Below are 23,931 nucleotides of genomic sequence, written 5' to 3'. Positions count from 1 at the left end.
AATGCTAAAACTTTTGTTAACAATTAAAACAAAGCTTTTTATAAACACTTTAAAAAAGTATAAATGGGTTTTTCCCAAAAAGTGCTTAATTTTTCTGTGATTTCACCTTGAACTATTCGATTTGGAATTAGACGAATAAGAACGTATTTTTCATGAGCTACAACTTTGTTTTTGTTTGATTGATAGACTTTACTGATACACCATTTTTTGGGTTTTTTATAAGGTACACTTTTGCTAAGGATATTTTTTCGATAGAATATTTCCTTTTTGAGTTATTTGCGAAAAACCGTCTGAAAACGTAGTTTTTTTGTCGAAAAATCAACATTTTCAATGACAAATAATTCGAAAAGTATTGACTTAAGTAAAAAACTCTATAGAACAAAAGTTGCTTAAAATCAGTCAATTTATCTATTTCCGGTCTTATCTTGAACGTATGTTTTTTCACCCCCGAGAAGGGGTGACTCTCACCCTCCAAGGAAAAGCAACCAACGGAACAAATTTCAACTTTGAAGTGGAGGGTAAGTAGAACCTAAATCCAAATTTTCATGCAATTCGGAGTTGCCCCTGAAAATTACACGGTATCGCCGAATTTCCCGTTCATTTATTGGGCTATCTACTTACATAAAAATATGTGGTGGATTCGACAAACATTCAAAATATCTTGATGAACACTCACTTATGGAGAAAGTACTAGGAAGCGTAAAGTTTTAAAAACATTTTGTTTAACTAATGGTATCGTACCACTAATGGTAATCAGATATTGGACCCACACAACAGGGAATGATTTAATTCATCAAGCCCAGAACCGAAAGAAATTTGCCATATTGATCGCCAATCTCAATAGAGAAGGCACTTAGGAGGAGGAGGAATGGTACCGCAATCATAATTTAATTGGAACGTACAAAAATTTTGGGAGGAGGGTTTAAGGGAACAAAACCCCCATAAATTTTTTATGGAGTGCACAAATTTCACTATAATTTTTTTAAGATGTTTCTTCCATAAGAATGCCACATGTCCATTTTCAATAAAAAATCTGTAATACTTTTCGATATATTGGAAATAATTAATTTTCATTTTGTAACTTTAAAGGGCTGTATCTTTTTGTATGTGCATATTTCTACTAAGGTAAATTAGATTTAATAGAACCATTTTTGGTCCCAGAATATGTGATTTAAATTATGACCTGCATTTTTGTTACAATCTGTATATAGTATTATTGCCTTCCCGTTTTAGAATAAAAAATAAATGTTAAAATATCAGATAATAGTAACACAAAGAGAGAAATTATACATACCTAAAGTATACTTTAACTTTATTGAAACTATTGCTTCCCATGCACTGTTTATGGATAAGGTACCATTCTGTTAACATTCAAATATTCGAGTAGGCGTAGACGTAGAGGAAACTCCACACACTACCATTTTATACATCACACTAATCGTTCTGCTCCTGCAGCGACTTTTATTCACATAATCTCTGCAAATCATAGGGTACCCCTTCCTCTTGTTTATTTTTTAATATATTTTAATATTAAATATATTCTAAATACCTAAATAAGATTAACATACGTAGTTAAATTACGCTGATAGCCAAGAAAATCTAACACTATCATTTTTTAAGGAGATGTATGTATGTTACATTTCAAGTTGATTCTCAGTTAGAGTTGACTTTTCCTAGTTCGAGTCAACTCCAACTGAAACGAGCAGTAAAAGTTGATTTGAAAAATTTAAATCAACTTTTACTAGTTGAAGTTGACTCTTCCTAACTCTTGTTAGTTAAAGTTAATTTCCCCGTGTGGGTCACGGGCCACTAAAGTAGAATATGCCCACAGTTTCCTCCTGCTTGTCGTAGAAGCCGACTAAACGGAGAGGCGGTCGCTCTTTTGTCCGGTCGCGGCCGCTAAGTTTTGTGAGGCGGTCGCGACGGGGCAGGAGAGTGGCCGTTCACCGGGGTGGTGGGCGAGATTGGCACTCAGAGTTGGTCGCCGGATGCCACTGCCGCACATCAACCTCGTGATGGATCTGCAAATCCCAGTTTGTCCATCATTACCTTCTCTGTTACCTATCCTAAATCCAATGACCTTACCTACCCACAGGAGACAACCTGTCACGCAAAAAAACCGAAGGAGTAAACCTGCGATAAAAACTCCGGAAGTCAAGGTGTGAGAGACCGTGCCGACGACTGAATGGCCACACGACACGTGGTCGAGAATGGAATCCCTCAGGGTACCAGACGACAACCTGTTGTAAACTAGCCTTTGCAGGGTAAGGGCGCACTGCCCTGCCGGACTGTCTTTCGGCCCTACTCGTGGGATATAGATGAAGAAGAAAAATAAAAAAGAAAAAATCAGAAAGGTAGAGGAAGAGCGGAAAGAGAGGGAACCCTTGGGTGAGCCCTCTTCGTCCACAGCGGCGAAGGGAGCTCTCCCGGAGGGATCGATGGATGAGGTCAGAATAGGTGTGACACAGACATCTGTTGAAGTTAACAATGAGGAGAGTGGATCGGAAAACGGCTTTGTCGATCTATCGACGACCGAGTCGAATCAATCCGGCTCTGAAAGTAGCTCCAGCGGCCTGTCTACCGAGTGGACAGTGGTGGGGGGCTCTTTTATGCAGTCTCTGATAAACCTCTAACAAGAGGTGAAATCGTCGATAAGAGTGCTGGCTGCACTCTCTGATCTGAGTAAAAATTAAGACAGTTTTGGTTTCGCACCCCAACTGAATGAATAAAAATGGTATACATTTTTATTTTTATATTAGTATTACTCCTATAGATTAACTAGGTCCATTTTCCGTTGGAACTTTACCACGCTGCAGACGGGGGTTGTGAATTGCATAGTGTAGAATTCCTCCCCTTTAGTCTTCACTGCAGCATCCATTTGGCTTGCATATTGTAGAAGCCTTGGAGGTTGTCACCAGGAAATGGGCCAATAAAGCTTTTCAATTAAAAATCTTTTAAAAATATTTAATTTACAAATATTTTTATTAGGTTGAAAAACTTAGTCTTTTATTTAGCAGATGCCGCTAGGCACCTACTACCATCTCGTCAGTTGCGGTGGGAGATGGATATGTCGAAAATTTTTGCCTGGGCCAGAGAAAAGCAGCCTATGCAGTCTCTGATGAACCTCTAACAAGAGGTGAAATCGTCGATAAGAGTGCTGGCTGCACTCTCTGATCTGAGTAAAAATTAAGACAGTTTTGGTTTCGCACCCCAACTGAATGAATAAAAATGGTATACATTTTTATTTTTATATTAGTATTACTCCTATAGAGTAACTAGGTCCATTTTCCGTTGGAACTTTACCACGCTGCAGACGGGGGTTGTGAATTGCATAGTGTAGAATTCCTTCCCTTTAGTCTTCACTGCAGCATCCATTTGGCTTGCATATTGTAGAAGCCTTGGAGGTTGTCACCAGGAAATGGGCCAATAAAGTTTTTCAATTAAAAATCTTTTAAAAATATTTAATTTACAAATATTTTTATTAGGTTGAAAAACTTAGTCTTTTATTTTATTTATTTTCAACGGGACACTGCCCAATAAGATTACAGTGATGCCCAGTGTAATTAGAAATAGTGAGAGTGTATACTAAACTCATATAATTTTGTGGAAATTATTTTCTCATAATATGTTTATGTTGTACAATAAAGAATTTTCTCATTTGTTATCGATATATTATTAGGTATGGTGTAAATAAATAATTATTGATTGGCGTGACGCTTTGGCCACACGGGCGATTTTTTATGGCGCGATAATTTACGGCGTCCATTGGTTTGACTACCTCCTCCGCCAATTTTAGATGAAATAATTTCAAGAGGTAGTCAAATCAATGTGCGCCGTAAATTATCGCGCCGTAAAAAATCGCCCGTGTGGCAAAGCCTAAGATTTATGTTATTTATGTCTGTTTCATCATCACGGCATCTACACTCCTATATAGCGGAGTGATTGCCGCCCTCTTTGGGCTCTTCCGATTCGTTTGTCGCGGTGAATCAATCCGCATTAACATTTTGGTTTTACAATTGGTTGTGTAACTTGGCATCTTCTACAATTTTTCTCCATTCGTTCCTGTTTTTGCTTATAGTTACCCATTCTCTGACTCCCATCTTCTAAAGGTCCTCGACTATCTGGTTTTCCCATCTAGTTTTGGGTCTTCCTCGTGGTCTGCCTGATACAGGTCTCCATTTGGAAATCTTCTTGATGACGGCTTCTGGATTTCGCCTTTCTATATGTCCCATCTATCTGAGTCTCTGTACCTTGATAAATCTGACGATGTCTTCTCCTTTCAGAAGTTCTCTTAGTTCGTGGTTCATGAGTTTTCCAAATTCATTGTTTACCTAAGTTTAGTGGGCCTGCTATCCTCCGAATTATTTTCCTCTCTAGGATCTTCAATCTTTCTTCCTCATTCTGGGAATGACATATTACTTCAGCACCATATGTGATTACTGGTCTAATTGTTGCTTTGTAAATTTTCAGTTTAGTATTCTGAGTAAGCTTCTTATTTTTGAGAAAGTTATTGTACTTCCAGTAGGTTCTGCTTCCTGTTTGGATTCTATCATTAATTACGATTGTTCTAATATTAGTTCCATTAACTGAGACTCCAAGATATTTAAAGTGTTCTACCTTTTCATACTCATATTCACCAATATTTAAGCTTGTCACATTAACTGGATTTTTTTCTTGAGCATATTAGGTATTTTGTTTTGTTTGGATTTATTTCTAAACCCCTTTTGGATGCTTTCTTGCAGAACTCGTAAATTCTTCCTTTAAACTGTTCAGGTTTCTGCTAATTAATGCTATGTCGTCAGCATACTCCACAAGTTGCGACGTCGATGTTATAATTGTACCTTTTACTTCTGTAGGTCTTATTGTTCCTTCTATTGCGACATTAAAAATAATGACGTTGATAGAGAGTCACCTTGTCGTATTCCACTTGCTATTTCTATATTTTTGGTGATTCCGTTATCTGTAATTATTGCTGCAGTCGATCTTTCCATTGTCATTTTGGTAAGCTTTATAAGTTTCGTTGGTATATCTAGGGTTTTCATGTCATCTATTAGGTCGGGTCTTGTTAAGCTGTCAAAGGCTTGCTTGAAATCTATGAAAAGGATGTGTAAGTCGATATTATGTTCGTAACATTTCTCAATTGACTATGTGATTATGTGAACTGCGTCTATTGTTGACCTCCCCTCTCTAAATCCGTGCTGGTAGTCTCCTATTTTAGTTTCAATGTATTTTGAGAGTTTTTGTCTGATTAGTGCTGTCAATATTTTGTAGCAGCTGTTTAACAGTGTTAATTTTCTATAGTTGTTGCATTTTGTGTTGTCCCCTTTCTTTAGAATCGGAAATATCCATCCAGTTTTCTATTCTTCGGGCATTCTTTCTCTTCCAAATCCTTATTATTAGGTCGTATATTTTCCGTTGTACTTCTTCTCCGTCCCGTTTTATTAGCTTGTTTGGGATTTCATGTGGGCCTGCTGCTTTCTTTTGTTTTAGATTTCTTATCACACGTAAAAAGTAAGCATATGACGGCTTTTCGAATGCGATTTCATCATCTAGGTCTGTACCTTCTGTATATTCGAGAGAAATTTCATCATCATCAGTGGCATTACAGCTCTTTATCAGCCAAAGGCTTCTTCAGAACAATACTCCATTCGCCCCTGTCTCCGGCAACTATTTTTCATGTTCTAATTCCAATAGATTTCAAATCATTTTCTAGGTTGTCTTGGTACCTAAGTCTCGGTCTTCCTCTTGTTCGTTGTCATATTGGCCCTCTTCGGTCAAAAACTTTTCTGACTATGGCATCTTCCTCTCGTCTGATTACATGACCTACCCATCTAAGGCGTACTACTTTAATGAATTTTACAACGCCAGGTTCCCCAAAACTTCTATACAACTCAAAGTTGTAAAGCCTGCGCCACAAACCTTGTTCTTTTATGCCTCCATATATTCGTCTTAGTATTTTTCGCTCAAAACGTTTGAGCAGTTCTTGGTCATTCTGTGTAAGTGACCAAGTTTCTGAACCATATGTTAGCACTGGCCTTATTAGTGTTTTGTGTACAGTCAGTTTAATTTTTCTAGGCATTTTTGAGGCCATTTGTGTTCTTAAGCCATAGCACGCCAACACTTATTGGCGAGCACTATTCTTCTTTTAATTTCTTCACTGACATTGTTATCTTTAGTTAGCAGCGAGCCTAAGTATATGAAGGTGTCGACACCTTCCAGTTCTAGGTCATCAATTATTATTCTTGTAGGTGCCGGGTTGCTTGACCTAGTATGTACAACACATATATTTGGTCTTTTGAACATTTATATTCAGTCCCATTCTCTGTGCAGATGCTCTTAACGACCGAAATGCCTCAGTCAGAGATTCTGTGGACCTGCCTATGATGTCTATGTCATCTGCGTATCCGACAATTTGTAATGATTTGTTAAAGATTGTACCATTCGTAGTAATCTGGGACACTCGAATTATTTTTTCTAATGACAGGTTAAATAAGAGACACGATAGTCCATCACCCTGTCTTAGTACATTTTTGCAATGGAAGGGTCTTGAGAGATCGTTTTGGATTTTTACCATGCTCTCTGCACCTGTGAGTGTAAGTTCAGTTAATTGGACAAGATGAAATGGTATTCGAAATTCTACCATATCAAGTAGAAGTTTATTTCTCTCAACGGAGTCGTATGCGGCTTTGAAGTCAACGAATATGTGGTGGGTGTCGACGCCGAACTCTAGGGTTTTTTCAAGGATCTGCCTCACTGTAAATATCTGGTCCGTTCTTGATTTATTAGGACGGAAACCGCACTGATATCCTCCCACTATTTGTTCGGCGTAGGGGAGGAGTCTTTTGTACAATACGTTGGACAATACTTTATATGCCATATTGACTAGAGTGATGTCTCTATAATTATCACACACCATCATGTCTTCCTTTTTATGTAGAAGACACAGTAGACCTAACTTCCAGTCTGTGGCTGTTTCTTTTTGTTGCCAGATTGCAGTTTGTAACGTTTATTTTTAAATAATTATATTATATTATTCTATTTTCTTTAATATTTCATTAATAATCTTCCAGAGTTGATCTCGTTCTGCGCTGCTGGAGTCTCTTATATGCTTCATTTTTTGTTGGTTTATGTGTCTACACTATTCACTAACCAATCTTCGTTTTTTCTGGTCTTTATAGGTTTCAATACAGTTTCAGCCGCTGTGTGCATAGCTTATTTACATTTAGTCCAATGCTCTTCGATACTTAAATTTTCTTCGATTTTTGGTAACGCTTCGTTTAATATTGTCATGTAATTGGCTTTAGCAGTTTCGGATTTTAGCACCTCAGTATTATATTTTTTGTGGATTTTGTGCTGTGACCTTTTCTTGCGTTAGATATGCGTGCTCTAAGTTTTTCTTTTATAAGGTAGTGGTCGAAGTCTATATTAGCGCCTCTACATGCTCTTACGTCCAGTACATCGGAGAAATGTCGACTATCTATAAGTACATGGTCAATTTGATTTTTGGATCTGGCCGTCCGGTGACTGCCACGTGGCTTTATGTATGTTTTTGTGGGGAAAGCACGTACTTACTACCACCATTCTATTCCTAACGATGCCGCGAGTTCAATCAGTCGTAAACCATTTTTATTACTGACCGTATGGAGACTATGTTCACCAATAGTGTGTCTGTAGATTGTTTCTTGCCCAACTTTAGCATTAAGATCCTTTTATGTCATTGTTCTGGTATTTCCTATAAGTGCTTTTCACTTTCTCATAAAATAGGGCTTTCTCCATGTCTTTTTTATCTTCAGTTGGAGCATGGACGTTGATAATACTGTAGTTAAAGAACCTGCCCCTTATTCGTAATCTACATATTCTTGGGCTTATTGGGTCGAAAGCTATGACCGTTGATTTTACATGTTTGTTTAGTATAAAGCCTGCGCCAAAAGTGTGATTGCTTTCATGTCCGCTGTAGTATAGAGCGTAGTCCTTTTTCTCCTGGCTGCCACTACCTGTTTATCTAATTTCTTGGAGTGCGATGATGTCTGCTGAGTAGTTATTCATTTATCGTTTTTAAAAGACATCTTAGCTTCCCTGTACTATAAAGCGTACGAACGTTCCAAGTAAATAATCCAATATCATTAGCCTTATTTCGTTTGCCAAGTCGTCGACAAAAAGACCGTCCGGCCGATTGTTGTGAATTTTCCGTAACGTAAAATTTTTTTACGGGAGGGGGGTGTTAACCCACTGCCCAACCCCCTATTCGGAGGACCATTTTTCCCTTCCTCGTCAGCCCTGACCCCACCATCCACTGGGGTTGGTTACCCAGTCTCCAGTAGGGTTTCTCAGGTTTACCGGGGGTTACCCGTGTGATCCGGAGCACACTTCTCGGAGGTGAGGATAGGAATTGAGTAGGAGAGGCTAGAGGTGTTAACTGGAAGCAACACCTTATAATGCGCATCACTACCCCATTTAAACCCCCGAGAGAAGTTTCTGTCGCCTTAAATAACTCTTCGTAGTATTTCTCCCATATTTTCGCATCAATCTTAACTGTTGGTTTCTTCTTGTTTTGTGATTTTATATATTTGTAAAGCTTTACATTATTCTTGCTATTTACTTCCAACTCTTCTATAACTTCATCAATCCATATCTTTTTTTGTTTGTACAGTATTTGTCTGAGTCTTTCTTTTTTCTCCTATACTCTTCCAAATCTTCTTCTCTACCTGTATTCAGCCATTTCTTTTGAACTAGATTTTTCCCTGGTTGCTGTTTCGCAGTCTTCGTCATACCATTATTTTTGCCTTTTTATTTTTTTGTATCCTATTACTTTTTCCGCTGCCATCGAAATGCGACCTATTATTTCTTTCCACGAATCTTCTATGTTATTTGGGTTCGAAACTTTTAGATTTGCTTCCAACTCTCTAGAATAATCTTTCTGAACAGTATCCAAATCTAGTTTCCTTACGTTCAATTTTTTTCTTTTCGTGTATTCCTTTGTGTCCTTAATTATTTTCATTTCCATATTTCCTATTACTAGGAAGTGGTCAGAATCTGCATTTGCACCACGGTACGACGTGGCATCTTGAATTGTTTTCGAGTTAATATGATCGATGTTATGATCGAGTTAATGCTAAAATATGATCGATTTGATTACCCTCAGTTGATCCTAGTATTTAGTCCAGAAAGCCACTGCGCATCCGCTAGGAAAAATATTCTAATTCGGAGTTTTTGCACAATCTTACTAAAAAAGGACCCCTTTTAACAAATTTGCATGTTGCCAGGACCAAAAGTTAGTCAAAAATTTTTTAAACGTTTTTATTTTTTGTTTTTTTCCTAAAAGTATTTTTTTTGCATGGAACAAAACCTTTCAGGTTTTTTGGATCATTCCAAACAGAAAAGGTCTTTGGTGACTTTTCTCTAAAGTTGATAGTTTTTGACATATAAGCGATTCAAAATTGAAAAATTGCGAAATCGGCCATTTTTAACCCTCAAAAACTATATGAAAAACTAAAAATTTGAATGTTGCCAAGGTAAGCAGATATTCTTTAAACATCGATTGATGAAATCCCGAAGAGTTTTTTGCAATACAATATCAAAAACCCCTTTGTCTTTTAATTGCCAATCAAGCGTGCGCGACACTATTTTCCACCGTTGCATGTGTATACAGTATGGTGCAAATGAAAGGAATAAATTCGTTATTTCGTAAACCGGTGACTTTAAGAAAAATCCCAAAAGAGGTCGGTTTTTATTTTTAAGTTATGATCTTGTGGCATATATAGTATACTAGTGACGTCATCCATCTGGGCGTGATGACGTAATTGATGATTTTTTTAAATGAGAATACGGGTCGTCTGCTGGCTCATTTGAAAGGTTCTTCAATTCTCTATTCAGCAATATAAACATGTACACAATTATTTATACAGGGTGTCCAAAAATTTTTTATTAAATTAAATCATTTGGCAAATTGACAAAAAGATTAAATTATTCGACAGCATGTATAAATCTTCTCTTCTTCTTTCTCGAAACTCCTTATGCCCCCCAGGGGCGTCGGAGGTTTTATTCATCTTCTATCCATCTCTTCAATTTCTTGCGGTCCTTTGCTAACTCTTTCATTTGTTGATGTGTTTTTCCTTTTTCCTGTCCAATTTCTATAATCTGATCGATCCATCTCTTCCTTGGCCTTCCTTTCCTTCTTTTACCATATCTTTTCGATTCCATCACCTGCTTTGGTAGTCTTCCCTGGTCCATTCTGTTAATGTGTCCATACCATTTTAATTTTCTTTTTTGTATCTTGGTTATTTTCGATTCCTGATTCAGTCTTTGTCTAATATCTTCATTTCTTATTCTGTCCAATTTCGTTTTTCCTGCTATTTTTCTTAGCTGCTTCATCTCCGCTGCGTTTATTGTACTGTCTATTTTTGCATTGTTTACCCATATCTCACTTGCATACATTAAAGTTGGCACAGAGATTGCGTTGTATACCTTCAGTTTTATTTCTTTATCTATTTCTTCCTTTCCAAATATTGTTTTATTTAGTGCATAGTAGATCTTATTTGCTTTTTTCGCTCTGTATGAGATTTCTTGATCTATCTTTCCATCCTCTGATATTATTACTCCAAGGTATTCAAACGTCGAGACTGTTTCTATTATTTCGTTTTTGCACCTAAATATCGTTTGGTTTATTTCTTCCCTTTTCTTTTGGGTTACTATCATGGTCTTCGTTTTCTTTACATTTACCTCCATTTTCAAATTTTCTATTTCCTTCACCCATATATTGATTAATTTTTGCATTTTCTCTTTATTGTCTGCTATTATTACTAAGTCATCTGCATATAGTAATCCCTCCATTCTCACTGGTACTAAATTCCTGTACCCTATTATTGACTGTAATTGCCTTGACCTTCTTTTAGCGCTCTTCATTACTCTATCCATTACTAATATAAACAAAACTGGGCTGAGACTGTCCCCTTGTTTTATTCCTCTCCTTAGGTTTATTATTGGCGATCTGTTTCCATTTATTTGTACTTTAGCAAGTACGTTTCTATACGTACTTTTTACCACGCTTACTATCTTTTGCCGGATTTGCAGATCTTCCATTACTGACCATATTACTTCTCTATTTATAGAATCAAAAGCAGCTTTAATATCTATAAACGTAACATATAAGTCTTCTCCTATTTCGTTTTTCCTTTCAATTATATTTCTCAGTATGTATATATTATCTGTTGTTCCTCTTTCCTTCCTAAAAGCCGCTTGTTCTTCTTCTAGTTTTCCTTCCAGTTCTTTCCTGAGCTTCCTTTCTATTATCCCGGTGTAGACTTTATATGCCACTGATGATAAGCATATAGCCCTATAGTTATCACATTCCGCTTCATCTCCTTTCTTGTGTATTGGTATCAATAAATTTTCTTCCCAGTCTTCCGGTATCTTTTCTGTTCTCCATGCTTCCCTCATTATTTCCAGCAGCCAAAACTTGGCTCGTTCTCCCACGTACTTCATCATCTCCGGATCTATGTCATCGGCACCTCCCGCTTTTCCAATCTTTATTCTTGCCAATCCTTCTTCAATATCTTTGATATGAATTTCGTCTACTCGATTGTCCCTATCCACTTCTCTTGCCTGCTGTCCTCTCTCCTCATCTTGTTGGTTACTTGCCTCGAATTTTTCTTTATAGTGCTTATTCCATATGGTTAGTATGTCTTGTATGTTTGTTTTCAATTCATTTCGCTCATTTCTAATTCCTCTTATTTGTTTCCTTTTTGTTCCTTTCATGCTTCTTATTTTATTCCAAAACTGTTTATTGTTATTCCCAAAACCTTCGTTCAATTCTTCACCGAATTCCTTCCAGCTCTTCTTCTTCGCATCTTTTACTAGTTCTTTCACTATATTTCTCTGTCTTCTGTATTCGTCTCTGTCTTGCTCTTGATTTGTGTTTATGTATCGCTTCCACATTTCTTTCTTCCTTTTTACAGCTTGCTTTATTTCCTTATTCCACCATCCAGTTCTTTTATTATTATTACCATTCTTTCTTATTCCACATACTTGTTTTGCAGTGTTCCGTAACGTGTCTCCTAATTTTTTCCATCTCTCTTCCATATTCCATATTTCCTCATTGTTTTCATACTGTTCCAGTATTTTATCTGTCTCTCTTTGGTATAACTTCCTCATTTCCATATTTTTCATCTTATGTATTGCTATTCTTGTGTATTGAGGACTCTCTATTATTTCCATTAGTTTCATGTTTATCTCTGCTGTCACTAGTCTGTGTTGGGTACCGAGTTCGGCTTCGTTCTCTGTTTTTATATTTTGTATCGTTAGTTCTGCGTCTCGAGGATATACTATGTAGTCAATTATGCTCCTCGCATTTCTTTCTTCTGCTACGTATGTATATTTTTCGTTTCTCGGTTGATACCAGAAAGAATTACCTATTAACAAGTCATTTATTTGGCAGAAACTTATCATTCTTCTTCCATTTCTATTTATCGTCTCTTCTCCATACCTTCCCAAGCAGCCTAATGCCATATTTTCATCATTTCCTATTCGTGCATTCCAGTCTCCTAGTAAAATTATGTTTTTGCTTTCCTCTTGTATCTCATCAATAAGTTTCTGTATCTCATCATAGAATAGTTCTATTTTTTCTTGCTCTGTTCCTTCTACCGGTGCATATACCTGTATTATGTGACATTCTTCTTCTTCTAACTCTATTTTTATGTATATGGTTCTTGATGATACTGGTTTGAATTTGGTTATTCTTCTATTCATTTCTTTCGTTACAACTATTCCCACGCCTTCTTTTGCCCTTTGTCCTATCTGAACTCCGGAATAGTATAGTATGTGCTGCCCTCCAATATCGACAATTCCATTTCCTACTTTTTTCGTCTCGCTTACTCCTATCAACTGCAGCTCAAATCTTTCCATTTCCTCTGTTAATTCACGTTCCTTTCCTGTTATCGAGGTTATATTCCATGTACCTATTCTCGTTTGACATTCATTTTCATTTTTCTTTTCTTCCTTATTAGTTTTCCTCGTTGTTTGCTCTTTCATATTACTGGATGTTCCATGTCCTTTCCTGGTCGTCATCAAAGTCTCTCCGTCCAATTCGCTTATCAGTTTTTTGGATGGATTGTTCCTGGGTATTTGTTACTTATCTCAGGTATTAGTTTATCCGCATCATTGTCCCATATCCATTCTTCGTTATCTATTATAATTTTTTGAAACCTTACTTTGACTTTCTTTCCCTTGCTTCTTTCTTCTTTTGCCTTTATTCTTATTTGTCCTTGTATATCCCTTTCCTTCTTGCTCATGTCCTCGTTAATATATATTTTTCCTTGTCTGTACCCTCTTAGTTTGATTTTATTCTTCATGACATTATATTTTTCAGACTCGTTGCTTAGCTTGATCAAACAGGTTTTACTGCCTAACTTTTTAGCATGTGCTACTGTTACTTGCACTCCTAGCTCGTTATCTAGGAAAGTTTTCATTTCCTCTTTTAGAGTGCTGTGTTCATCCGTCTTGACATTAAGGCCTTGGATTACGATGTTATTTCTCCTTTCTTTGTTTTCTAATTTGTCTAATCTATTATTTATCATGTTTATATGATTTTTCAGTATCTTCTTTTCTTCTTTAATTAATTCATTCTCTTTCACTATTTCCTTCATCTCATTAAAATACTGCTTATTGACCTCCTTTATATCTTTTATTTCTTGATGCACGGCTTGTAGCATCTCCAACAACACCTCCATTTGTTTCTCCATTTTTATTTGAATGGAATCAGGTTAGGCATCCACCGCGTCTCGAGTGCAGTTCATAAGGCGTGAACCCTACTCAATTCAAGCTCACCCTTCCCTGTCTTCCGAGCTGGCCGTGTCTACCTTCCTAAAACCTCAAAATATTTTCTCTATTTTTGATGTTGTCTGCCGTATTTGAAATATCTCTTAGGCAGGCCCTGTTTTCTTTCCGCTTCCAAATAATGTGGTTCTTATCAGTACTGATGTCGCTTTTCTGCTTTTTATTTTGGCTCAGCTGACGGCGTTTATTATTGTCTAAATTAATTATATGTATTTAAATTAGTTCTACTTACAGTTTTTACCGCTTTTGTTTCCTACATGCAATCTATGCTATGGCACTTAACTACACAATCGGTCTAATGAATTAAAATACACTAATAACCCTCCAAAAATTGGATTTGATTAGGAGCACTTTATACACAGCTAATCGCTTTCCACTCGCAGGACCGTCTCCAGCATGTATAAATAATTATGTAAATGTTTATATTACTGAATATAGAATTGAAGAACCTTTCAAATGAGCTAGCACACGACCCCTATCCTCATTTAAAAAAATCATCGATTACGTCATCCCGCCCAGATGGATGACGTCACTAGTATACCATATATGTCACAATATCATAATTTAAAAATAAAAAATCGACCTGTTTCGGGTTTTTCCTTAAAGTCGCCGGTTTGCGAAATAATGAATTTATTCCTTTCATTGATTGAAAAGCAATTAAAAAACAAAGGAGTTTTGAATATTGTATTGCAAAAAACTCTTCGGGATTTTATCAATCGATGTTTAGATAATATCTACCTACCTTGGCAACATTCAAATTTTCAGTTTTTCACATAGTTTTTGAGGGTTAAAAATGGCCGATTTCGCAATTTTTAATCGCTTATATGTCAAAAACTATCAACTTTAGACAAAAGGCACTAAAGACCTTTTCTGTTTGGAATGATCCAAAAAACCTAAAAAAATTTTGTTCCATGCAAAAGAAATAATTTTAGGAAAAAACCAAAAAAAAACGTTTAAACAATTTTTGACTAACTTTTGGTCCTGGCAACATGCAAATTTGTTAAAAGGGGTCCTTTTTGAGTAAGATTGTGCAAAAAATCCGAGTTAGAATATTTTTCCTAGCGGATGCGCAGTGGCTTTCTGGACTAATTAGCCATGTTACCTTATGTTCTATTTTGTGTTTGAAATGTGTGCTCATTATAAATGTGTCTGTTGCTATTGCTAGGTTACAAAGCATTCTTCCATTAGTATTCGTCTGTTTACTATTAATAATATTGGCTATGAGCAGTGTGCTTGGTTGTATAGTAATTTCCAGCCATTTCTAGTCTATCAAAATGTAACTAACGTCAAAATAGGTATTTTCCTAACAAGTGCAAAAAGTCATACGTTTCCGCACGGGACTGCAGTTTGCCGAACGAAGCAGGGCGGGAGTTCGGCAAGCAGTCGAGTGCGGAAAAGAGACTTGCTGGAAGAGTAAGGAACAATATTTTTTTCTACGAGTCTTTAAAAAATGACCAAATCTTAATCAATTAATTTAATTAATATGAAAATACATACACAAATTAATTCTTTGACAAGGTTGTCAAAACCAAACTTTCAATATAATTAGTTAGCATGACGACGATCTTGGTTTCCATGACGATGATTCAAAACGACTGTTAATAGATTTGTTCTAGCATCAGTTTCAAACGGTTTGACACCATCAGCGAATAGTGGACCAGCACGAGTAGAGGGGATAGCACTGGTGACTGTATTATAAATAGGTTCTCTCACTGACCAACTGTTTGCTGAGTTAGTTAAGTCTAGTGCCGACCACTGGACTGGTAACACGCGTGCGAGCGGAGCGGAGCAGAGAAGCAGCGAAGAGAAGCCAACGAGTAGTGGGGATTGTTCGGCTGGGGACTTATTAGTCCTACCTTGAATGTAAGCAAGGTAACAGTTGAGCGCTTTCACTCTCCGAGGTGAGTAGACGCGGACGACAAGAAGCCAGACGGTGAAAAGGTTGTTTTCGGCTAGCAGGAATTTTCATTCCATCACGAATGTAAGCGTGATAGCGAAACCGTAACACTTTTTCGCCTTAGGCAAGAAGGTGAGGCAAAAGCCGTTCATCTGGATGTGGTGAAACTTAGGGAATTTCTATTGAGTTCTCTGAGACGCCACAGCTAGAGATCGGCTAGCGGAAAAAGAAATAGCGGGCTCGACGAGAGCCCGCTACGGGATATCTACTGTGCCTCCGTAAGGGAAGGGTGTAGTTTAAAACACTGCACCTCGACACTGCAGGGTGTAGCTTTTGAGAATCTACATTGATGCAGCCCCGGCCCCTAGGTCAGTAGATTGAGAAACTCAAGTGGAACCCGTACTCAGTTCTGTCTGGGTACGTGAACAACCGCGCTTGGTGCAGGGAGCCAACCCTGAAGTCGAGCTGGCGTCGGGCCAGTCGGCAGAAAAAAAGGCTTCATCCAAAATTAGGACCGTTCGCCCCCAACCCCAGACGATTGATCGAGCTAGGTCTCGATCACACCCCCGATCCATGGCGCAATCCCCGCCAATCTATGAGAGCTCACGTAAAGTGGGCTCAAACCTGTTTCAGGAATTAAGTTCCGACACCGATGACTGCTCATCCATGGATGAAAATGGGTTCAAGAAACCTAGAAGCGAGAGGAAGAAGGAGAAATCCAAAAAGAAGAAAGAGGAGAAATCGAAGAACGACGCAGAAGCAAAGAAGGACGGAGAAAATCCAACAGCAGAGCCCATGGATGATGAGGCAGAGCAGGCAGTCAGAGGCACCACCAAACGAACGAAGCCGAAAGAGAGTGAAGCAGACGAAGACATGAAAGGGAAGGTACTCAAGACAAATGAGCAAGAAGAGATGAGGAAGATGCTAGAGGCGATGACGGCAGAGAGAGACCAACAAAGAGCCGAAAACGAGAAACTAAGGATCGTAATCCAAGAACAAAAGGAAGAGATGAAGGAAATGTCAGCCAAATTGAACAGTCTGGTAGAACAACAAATAAAGATGAACGGACTCTTACAGAATCTCCAACAGAAGCCAATCTCTGAAGTCGAGAAATCGCAGCCAATCCCTGAAGCCAGAAAGTCACCCGCAGAGGAGAGACTAAGGAAAATTCGAGAGGCACCAAAAAATAAAGAAGATTTCCCAAAACTGAAGACACCCATCTCAAAAGACGAGACGACATCATGGGAAAACCAAGCAAGAAATGCCATGAGAGCTGCTTCTTCCCCACCAGAAGACTCCTTCAACCTACCCCGAGGAAATGCCCCACCAATACATCCATCTACGAGCACGGGTGGAGATGCGCCTGCCGCACGGCATCCCAAGGATTCAGAGTCGAACCAAATGGAGACGAACCAGCAAGAAGAAGCTGCCGCGTTACCTGAACAACAGGTAACCCGTCAACGTAAGCCGCCTGTAATTAAATTACAGAGCGTGAGCGAGACAGGGGCTATCCTCAGTATAGCCCAGAAACAAGGCGTAATCACGACAAATAAGATCTCCAGAAGCGGAAGGGAAACCCTCATCCAGGCGAAAAGCCCGGAAGATTATCGAAAGATGACACACATTATTGAGGATTACGCAAAGAACATGACCCAAAAAGATCCCAAGAAGAGACTACAATGGATAGCCTTCCCATTCGAGGAAGAAGTAAAACCTAAAATGGTAATAAGAGGGCTACCAACGAATACCAAAGAGGAAGAGATCAAGAATGACATGGCAGATCAATATAACATTGACTGCCAAGCAGCAAAGAATATGTCAACAAGAGCCGGCCCAAGAAGACAGCTACCTATGTTCGTCATAACTCTGGATCAGGGGGACGTCGAGGCGGCGAGACGCATAACCAACCTGTGCCACATGAAGGTCGTGGTAGAGGATCTCCGAAAAGCGACAGGACCCACGCAGTGTTTCAACTGCCAAGGCTACCACCACGCCCAGAACGCGTGCCACAAGGACCCCAGGTGTGTCAAATGCGGTGAGGATCACCCCACTAAGATGTGCAAAAGGGCCAAAGAAGTTAAAGCTACATGTGCCAACTGTAAAGGCAGCCATCCAGCCAGCTACAGAGGATGCCGTAGATGCCCTACGTGGGGAAGACCCCCACCAAGGAGGCCGCAACAACAACCACAGGCAAGAAGACCACAAGCCACCGGCACCACCTACGCCCAGGCCACGCAAAACAACCAACACCAAACAGCGATCCCTGATGAAGACTACATAGTCAGAATAGTGACTAGGGTAGTTAGAGAAGTTATACAAGGCACCAGGGAAGCGCAGAAGTAATGCTGACAGATAGGGGATATTTGAGGATAGGCTCCTGGAATCCGGGCGGTATATCAACGAACCAAAACATCATGGATGAAATCGCCAATAGATATGAGATGGACATCGTAGCAATCCAGGAAACCAAGCTAACAAACAACTTCAACCTAAAGTTCCCTGGGTACGATGTATATAGGAACGACCTCAATAGAAGATCAGGAGGAACGGCCATCCTAGTTAAGAAGGGAATCACTCACACCAGATTCACGACTCCACCACTAGTTAACATGGAGGCAACAACAGTCGAAGTGAAAATGAGGCAAGGCGGCGTCAGAATAACATCAGCCTACGTAAGACCGCAACACCCATTAATGGACGATGACCTAGACGCGTTCCTTAACATCGCTGAAACATCCATCATAATAGGAGACCTGAATGCAAGATCCCCCAACTGGAACGATAGAGCTACGAACATAAATGGAAGACTACTAAATAGCTATATAGAAAATAATGAAGATACAGTGGCGATGGGCCCAGAAGAACCAACACACTTCCCAGGAAATGGACTTCCCACCCATATCGACATAGTTGTGGCCAAAAACCTAGGACTACAATCAGAACTAATCACGCTGGACGAAGGATCAACAGACCACAACCCCATTCTTCTAGAAATTGGAACATGGGAAGGGACAAACCCACCGAAAAGAACAAAAAAGAAAACAAAGTGGACGAATTATAAAAGATTAGTGAGTGAAAGAATAAACATAGTGCCAGTTATAAATAACCCTGAAGAAATAGAAGTAAAAGTCCTAGAGCTTGAAAACATCATCCAAGAGGCAATCAGAAACAGCACAACAGAGGAAGAAGTCGAGATCCATACGGGAAGGTTCAAAGACATACCACAAGAAACTCAAGAGCTGATAAGGGAAAAAAATAGCCAGAAGAACAAGAAATCGAGTAGACAAAACCTGGGCAAATACATTAAACAGAGAGGTCAAAACGGCCCTACAACTCCACCGCAGCAAAAAATGGGACAACTTTGTACAAGAGATGGAAGAACTAGACTCAAACATGAAAAACGTTTGGAAGCTCCAAAAAATGTTGAGAAGCGACAGAAAACCCATCCCCCCATTACATGGAAGAGACGGCATGGTATACACCATAGAGGATAAAGTAGAGGCGATGAGGGCTACACTCGAAAGAGAATGCGACCTAAACTACCACCAAGACGAAGACGACGACTTCCTGGAAGAAGTCGAAGAACACGAAGAAGGACCAGAAGACCCAGAGGACACCATTCCCCCAACATCACCGGAAGAAATCAACGAACACATCCGAAACAGTTCACCGAGAAAAGCACCTGGTCCAGACGAAATAACAAACAGAGCCCTAAAGTATTTGCCCAGAAAAGCTATAGTGTACTTCACAAACATAGTGAACGCGATACTAAGATTCAAGATATTCCCGAACAGGTGGAAAATGGCCCACGTCATTATGATCCCAAAACCTGGTAAGAACCACACATTCCCGCAGAACTACAGGCCAATCAGCTTACTTCCAGCGATCAGCAAGATAGTGGAAAGAATCATTCTTAGCAGACTGCAAGCGGAAACAAATAGACTAAACATTATCCCAGAAGCTCAATTCGGATTCAGAGCAGAGCACTCCAGCGAGCTACAAGTACTCAGACTAACCGAGTACATAGCAGCTGGATTCAACGACAGGCAGTACACTGGAGCAGCGTTCCTGGACGTAAGCAAAGCATTCGACAGAGTATGGCATAAAGGGCTTCTATACAAAATGAGGGGCTACTGGTACAGCGGGGCTATGACGAGGCTAATCTCATCGTACTTGGGCGGCCGGAGTTTCAGGGTTCGGATAGGACAAGTCCTGTCCGAACTCGGGAACCCGGAGGCTGTAGTACCCCAGGGAGCGGTCCTGTCACCCCTGCTGTACACGATATACACCGCTGACGTACCTAGAACACCAGGTACCCTTATGAGCCTATACGCCGACGATACAGCGATAGCGGCCAAACACAGAAATGTAGATATAGCAGTGACCAACCTGCAAACAGCACTACAAGAAATAGAGGAATGGAGTATAAAATGGAAGATAGCCATCAACTCGGAAAAGACACAAGCGGTTCTATACAAGAAAGGAAGACAACAACCAGAGGAACAGCTGACGGTACAGAACACCCCCATCGAGTGGAAAAACGAAGATAAATACCTAGGAGTCATCATGGACAAAGGATTATATATAACAGCGCTAACAGGCCTTATAGGTCTACGGCTTCTAAATTCTGGATAATATTTCTCCATTCTGTTCGGTCCTCTGCACTCTTTCTCCAGTCCTTCACCCCGATTTCTTCCAAATCCCTCTCTGCAGCCTCTAACCATCTCTTCCTTGGTCGACCTCGTCTCCTTTTTCCCAATGCTCTGTCATTCAATATTCGTTTGACGTTTCTAGTTTCTGGCATTCGAGTAATATGTCCCAGCCATCTAACTCTTTGGGCTCGTATTTTTGTCGTTATTTTTGGTCTCCCATACATCCTCATTATTTCTTCATTTGTTCGTCTCCTCCAGGTTTTCTCCGCTATCTGTATACCCCCAAAAATTTTTCTCAGGATCTTCCTTTCCCATATCTGTATCTTCTTCTCCTCTTGTTGATTCATTACCCACGTTTCGCTCGCATACAACACTGTGGGCCGTATTATCGTTTCATACATTCTGATTTTCGCGTTTATTGATACATTTTTTGCTTTTAATATCGTGTTTAAGGCACCCACAACTCGACTTCCCTTCAATAATCTTTTATCTATTTCTTTTTCTTCCCTTCCAGTACTGGTTACAGTCACTCCCAGGTATTCGAATTCTGCTACTTCCTTAAATTTATAGTCATCTCCTTCTCCTTTCATTTTTATATAGTTATCCTCTTTATTTATATCTCCTTTCATTACCATGTATTGTGTTTTTCCTTGGTTGATTCTTAATCCATACCTTTTTGCTTCCGCTTCGAACTTTTGGAATATTTTTTGGAGATGTTCCTTTGTTCTTGTTAGGATGACTAGATCATCAGCGTAAGCTATAAACTGCTGTCTGTTGTTAAATATGGTACCGCTTGTATTAATTTTTATCCTTCTTACTATGTGTTCTAGTACCAAGTTAAATAAGTCTGTAGGACAAAGGATTAACCTTCCAAAAACATGTAGAAGCCACAGTCCATAAGGCCAACATAGCAAAAGCAACACTAAGAGGACTTACAGGCAGAAAAAGCAAATTAAGACTAAAAACAAGGTTAAAATTGATAAACAGTATTATACTACCGGTATTAACATACGCATCTCTCGCATGGGGACAAGCATGTAACACCCAGAAAAAGAAGATCCAAGCGGTCCACAACAGCAGCTTGAGAGAAGCCGCCAGAGTCCCAAGATAAGTCGCAGAAAGATTCCTGTTCAGAGAACTCCAACAGGTGAGAGTCACCGAAATCATGACAGACAAAGCAAGGGTCAAATTCGCGGAACTGGAGCACCACCCAAGTCATATACTGCGAGAGATGCTAAGGTATGATGAGTTCCACCGATGGAAGCATAGAAGACCGAAACAGCAAATAGTGGAATAAAGTGATCAAAAGTGAAAAGTGATAGTAGTCTGTTCGTAGCTCAAAACAAGTGCCGAAGATAGCGTTACATACGGAGATCCAACACCACGATCACCTCCAAGGTAAGACAATTTTAGAAAATTATAGAAGGGCGCAGGCCCCCAAAAAAATATATATAAAAAAAATAAAAAGGCGTAAGCCCCCAAAAAAATATAAAAAACAAAAAAAAAACACATAAAAACTCGAGCAACAAGTCATTGGGCGGAGCCCAATAGGGCTCAGCACGATGACTTGGGGCCCAAGCAAGCAATTTTTAGTACCGCGGTTAAGTAAGTAAGACGATAAAGGCATAGAGCGCATCACGCTGAGCCTAAGATTTTTGCATTCGATTAGGGTACCACATGGAATCTTATTACCCAGGATTCCATTGTGAAGAGCATTTGGCTACGATAGTTGTGCCCTCATCGCGCATCAGCGTGCTATGGGGGGGAAAGGGATGACCTGGGGCATTGGAGCGAGGTGGGGTGATCCCTGTTTACACTCGGGTCAAAACACCTCGCCTCAATGAATTGTTACACCCGAATGTACTCTTTCGAGAGGGTGGACATTCCCACAGGTCGGGTTAAATCAAATTGCTTGCTTGCAACTGTTTGCTGACGGTTTCAGACTAGTTTGACTGTTTGCTAGAACAAACCTATTGTCTACCGATTTGACTTTAGAATATTATGTCAAAATAATTTTATTTCATCGAATTGTCGCGTTAATTTCATTAAAACAGGAACACAATAAGATACATTTGAAATAAAATAGTAAATAATATCTAAATATTAGTTTATTGCATGTATTATAATTATTTTAAGGTCATATTAAAATATCTAAACTCGTGCGGAAAAGTAAAACGCGTGCGGAAAAGTAAAACTTTCTAAACTAAGAAGCGTGCGCGAAAGTAGACATTTTTGCACGCTCGTAGAAAAAAGAATAATCATGTACTAAAATTACTAATAATTACAGTTGTGTCTGAGATTAGCGAATCGACTATATTAGTAAAATACCTCCTGTCTGAGCTCTTTTTTCTACAGTGGTAGGTAGGTAAATACCTAAGTACATCAAAATTGGAGCTCGCTGAAAAATTGCGCTATTTAGGTTTTAAGGCACGAAGAAGCTTTATTATTTTTTAAGTTGCCGTAGATCGATAAAATAATAAGAACTGTGCTATTTTTACACATTGGAAAAATCTGAAAATCGCGAAAAAATAAATTATTTCCATATTTAAAAAATAAAAAAGTTGAATTTTACTATTATATCTTATAATATATTTTTCTGCAACCGTGTTAAAAATGCAATATTTAGCACTCCATACAAGCGTTAAAAATGCTACTTTAAGGCACTAATGCTTAAAAAAATGTTTAAGGCACTGCAGTTCGTATTGACCGTATATGCAATTTTGATGTAATGTCAAAAAAATATAAAATTGGAATGTCAGTCAAGTTCAAGTAAAAGTTTTTGTAGATATTGTCCTGTAATTACGTTTGTAGAAAAATATTGTATGATAGGCGTGTTAAAAAGTACATTTTTAAGGCACTCATGTGAATTGCAGAACTCGATATCGCTCATTCTGCAAACTTTCACATGCGTGCCTTAAACGTGTACTTTTAACACTTATATCATAAATAACTATTAAATTTTATTGATAAATGTATATTACTTATATAAACGTAAGTAAGTATAATAGTTGTTAACTTTTCTCAGGAAGTATCATTTATGGCGAAATAGTCCATAGGTGTCAAGCCCGGGATTTTGAAGGACATTTATATGGACCACTTATTTCGATACATTTAGTACCGTATTATAAAACTGATAATTTCCTGCGCATAAATTTTAAAAATTTTCTGCCCTTAACATTACCTTAAAAAAATAAGTAGGTATCTATAATATGCCATCCTATTTCTTATTCCTTTCCGAACGTTCACAGAATAGCAGTGTCTATTCTATTTCCCCACGCAATTTTGTTTTTCATTATTGTTTTGTTTACATTAACTTACATAAACTTCCTATCTTGTTCAATTAATAAAACTATTACCGTTTTTATAAACCCTTAATTAATGACAGGTCAGGTTAAAGGACAAGGTCAGGACAGGTTAAAACGACAGGTCCGTATTAAGAACAAATTTATACTTTCCATTACTAACCTACAAACGAAATAACGAACGTTTCTAACAAATATGTTTTGTATTAAATATTAAATATGTTTTGTATTAAAGAAACAGTGGAATGAA

At 38.6% G+C, this 23,931-nt stretch overlaps 1 protein-coding gene across 2 annotated transcripts in view; it reads right to left on the bottom strand.

Annotated features, from left to right (window-relative positions):
* Nucleotides 1-23,931, bottom strand: part of LOC126878802 (cytochrome P450 4d8-like) — a 244,366-nt gene that overhangs the window by 141,965 nt on the left and 78,470 nt on the right. The window contains exon 1 of one of the 2 annotated variants that reach the window (XM_050641702.1): nt 1,295-1,444. The exons of the other annotated variant lie outside the window; for it this stretch is intronic. The gene's annotated coding sequence lies outside the window, so the exon portion shown is untranslated. Of the gene's footprint in view, nt 1-1,294; nt 1,445-23,931 lie in introns of those variants that run through there. 2 annotated transcript variants of the gene reach the window in all.

Source organism: Diabrotica virgifera, chromosome 1 (genome assembly GCF_917563875.1).
Source record: "Diabrotica virgifera virgifera chromosome 1, PGI_DIABVI_V3a".
NCBI lineage: Eukaryota > Metazoa > Arthropoda > Insecta > Coleoptera > Chrysomelidae > Diabrotica > Diabrotica virgifera.
This window is presented reverse-complemented; position numbering and strand designations above follow the sequence as displayed.